Here is a 3,550-nt window from a genome sequence, read left to right as displayed (position 1 = left end):
CCTGTCACGTATCATTCATTTGGTTGCCCTGATGTTTGGTTCTGGGTTGGAATCCTGGCCGTGGGTTTCTCTGTGTGCAGTTTGCATGTTTTCCACTTGCACAATTCAAAACCATGACTGTAAGGTTGACAAATCTCTTTAAAATACCTTCAGGTATGAATATGTGTGTGCACAGTTGTTTGTCCTCTATGTGATGGACTGTTACCCAACGACCACTTCAGATAGTCAAGTACAGACAAGGTCTGGATGGTTATTTCACTCTGTTTTGGTTCTGTTCCCACTTTAGACCCTTTTCCATTTCATAAAATACAGCAGAAACAATACCATGCTGAGTGCCAATTGTCTGTAATGTCCCAGATGACTATATTTTGTACCAGAAAATGTAAAACACTGACTCCTAGAGTTGGGTTCGCAACCCAACTTGGGGTTGTGGATCAACGATAACGGGGTTATGAGATCCTCAACGGAAATTAAGCAATTCAAATAACCATGGCGATGCTAATTTCTATGATTAAAGAGATAAAAAAGAGTATTTATTAACAGAAAAAAAAATCAATGGATTAGTTGTTGATGTGTTGTTATTTGTCCATGGTTTATTGGGTTTGCAGAAATGCGTGTACTCAACCAGTAGTTTGGGTCATGAATCCGTCTGCTATCATTTTATGGGTCAGAAGCCTCAAAGGTTGGGAACCCCAGTGATGCAGAACATCAAATAAAGGTACAAAGTGAAGGAGTGGAATAATAAGCGACCTCTTGTACCCTGAAATAAAAACTTAAATGAAAGATAGATGGTGTGAATTTTACAATTTTCTAAACGTAAGGTTGTCCTGTTGTCAGAAATGCTAAGTTTGAAAGAATCTCAAAGTTTAATTTAAACATTAATGGTTCTGCATTTGGTCTGGATCAATTCTGTGATACAGGTAATCAGCCATCCACCCTTGTCCCTAGTGGGGTCAGGAGGTGCTGGTTCCAATCTCCACCAGCACCGGGCGAGAGGCGGGGTTCACCCTGGACAGGTCGCCAGTCTGTCGCAGGGCAACACAGAGACATACAGGACACACAACCATGCACACACACACTCACACCTAGGGAGAATTTAGAGAAACCAATTAACCTGACAGTCATGTTTTTGGACTGTGGGAGGAAGCCGGAGAACCCGGAGAGAACCCACCATACACAGGGAGAACATGCAAACTCCATGCAGAAAGACCCCGGGCTGGGAATCCAACCCAGGACCTTCTTGCTGCAAGGCAAGGTAATCAATGATTTCAAATTACTTGATTACAGCAAAACAGCTCTTTAGATTAGCACTGAACTTTAGAATCACAAACCTATGAACCACCCACTGTGCACACTCACTTTTTCTTTTCTTTTTTTTTTTTACAGTAGACATAAAGAAAGATCACTTTGTTTTGGAGCATTGGTGCCGCCCCATGAAGCAAGGACACCCAGGGTGAAGAGCTCCACATCCTGTATCACAAACCATCACTGTTGGCAGACGGGGCAGGAAATTGTTTTAGGTGTGGTCATCTGTACTGAATGTTAAAATGGCCCAGAAGGCTGTGTTTACGAGAAAACGCTTGAAAAGCTAAAGATAAACCTTCATGTCGATCCCATTCCTTCTAAAAGGAAATGAAAAAGCAAAGAAAGTCATTCATTACTCGGGTTAATCATTAATTATTCACTCTCTTCTCCTGATGAGAACTGAGGTCCACTGTAAAGCCTCCCCACCGCCCTCCATAGCTAAACACACCTCCCTCCCCTCTGAAAACTAGTCCCTCTCCTTGTTTTGATCGCTCAGTCTTGAAGGGAGAGGGGACCTTGAAACTGCTCTGCCTCCTTGCTCCATAATTGGTTTTGTAGTGCTGGCGAGCGGCCAGAGTGCGTTTTTTCTTCTTCTTTCAATGCGCAAGGGACATTGATTGACAGGCTGCTCAGCCAATCAGAGAGCGGCTATTTGAAACGTACCCGGTTTGTGTGGTAGTGAAGGAGGTGGGCGGGGCTTGTGAAACAATGCTGTGTTTCATTGCTGAGGAGGACGCGTCAGGGGTTTTCTCTCCCCACCGAGTTATTCCCCCCCAGTTTACCTTCGGACCAGCCTGTAATGGACTACTCCAGTTTTTCCAGCGGCCTGGATGAATTTTGAGAAAGGTTTGCATTTTCTAAGCTCTCTTCCGCGACATTTCTCTCCGCAGAAGTTAGCGCTCGGAGTGTTATTTTATTTATTTATTTATTTATTTTAGTTTTTCGGTTTTTCTTTTTCCAGCGAAAGAACAACAAACAAAACAAAAACCCAAACAAACTGGTGTCGGTGTTTTAAAACCGAATTTAGGTTGTTAAAAAAGGCGAGCAAAAGGGCGCGGAGGTTATGTGTTTCTTTCTACGCTCGATATGTTTGCTTTACTCCGTCGCTTTCAAGACGTTTCCTCGGAGAAAGTTTCTCTGCGTCTTTAATGGAAGCGAGAAAAGTTTGAAACGTGGCTGAAACGCCGAGGTCCTCCGCCCGCCGCTGCCGCTGCGGCCGCCGCCGTCGCCGCCGTCGTGCCGCAGGGGATCAACCCCAAGTTGGAAACGCTGTAACTCATTTTCAGAGGCATTAAAGGCAACATTTGTCTAGTATGTTTTCATAAAAAGGACCAAAAAGAGAAAAAAGGGTTATTGTTTTTTTCTTTTTCTCCTTCCGAGCGAGGCTCTCTTCTGATCCCGCCCGCCTGGATATCACGAGTCGCTGGTGTAATGTGTTTTCCTGCAGCCTTTGAAGGTGAATTTAGGTTTGTTTTGAAATAGATTTTTAATTATAACTTCCAAATAGTTTCTTTTTTTTCTCTCTCCTCACATTAGTGATTAAATCGACGAGAACATTCTAGCAGATTGTTTGGATCAACGTCGCAGCTTCTTGCTAACTAACTTTTAATAATCGAGCCATTTTTAAAAATTATTATTATTATTATAATGCAGATTTCTGTAATATAAAGAAATAATGTCCAATCAAAATTCGGTTTAAAAACCCCCAAACATTGTATTTCTTCGAACTACCTCATCACCGTCGGCGCGATGCTCCAGACTGTAAATAAAATAACAAAGTGCCACTAATGTGAAGATTGAGTCACATTTCAGGTGGTAGATGTTCAATCTGGTTAGGTTCTGGCCAGCACCCATGTCCACTGGTCAAGCAACACCGTACTAAATTTACATGCGTGGGCAACAAAACACCGCTAACCCCTTGCTGTTTAATGATGCATGCTCTTTTTTTCCAACCTTATTTATTTTTAAACCGTTTGAAATTTATATTTGATGCGCCCTTTAGTATTTATGGACAGACTATTGGTTTACATTCCCCCACCCTTCTCCAAGATAGCCGCGAAGGCAGCTGGACGGTCGGATGTATGTAAACTAGATGATTTGTTTCACAAAATTAAAAAAAAAATTAAAAAAAGAGAGAGAGAGGAGCGTTTTACGTTTCTGTAGCGGGATCCGGTGGCGTTTTTCGCGGCGAGCGCAGAGCAGCTGGCCGCTCCTGCAGAGCTCCAGGGCGGCTTGCATGGCTCGG

General features: G+C 43.1%; 1 protein-coding gene across 1 annotated transcript in view; it reads left to right on the top strand.

Annotated features, from left to right (window-relative positions):
- Positions 1–1,994: 1,994 nt before the first annotated feature.
- tnrc18 (trinucleotide repeat containing 18) overlaps positions 1,995–3,550 on the top strand; it is a 63,439-nt gene continuing 61,883 nt past the window's right edge. Inside the window, 1 exon segment of the mRNA XM_044100697.1 lies at positions 1,995–2,151. The gene's annotated coding sequence lies outside the window, so the exon portion shown is untranslated.

Source organism: Gambusia affinis, linkage group LG19, assembly GCF_019740435.1.
Source record: "Gambusia affinis linkage group LG19, SWU_Gaff_1.0, whole genome shotgun sequence".
In the NCBI taxonomy this organism is placed as follows: domain Eukaryota; kingdom Metazoa; phylum Chordata; class Actinopteri; order Cyprinodontiformes; family Poeciliidae; genus Gambusia; species Gambusia affinis.
The sequence above is the reverse complement of the archived record's forward strand: the minus strand, read 5'-3'. Positions and strand labels throughout refer to the sequence as shown.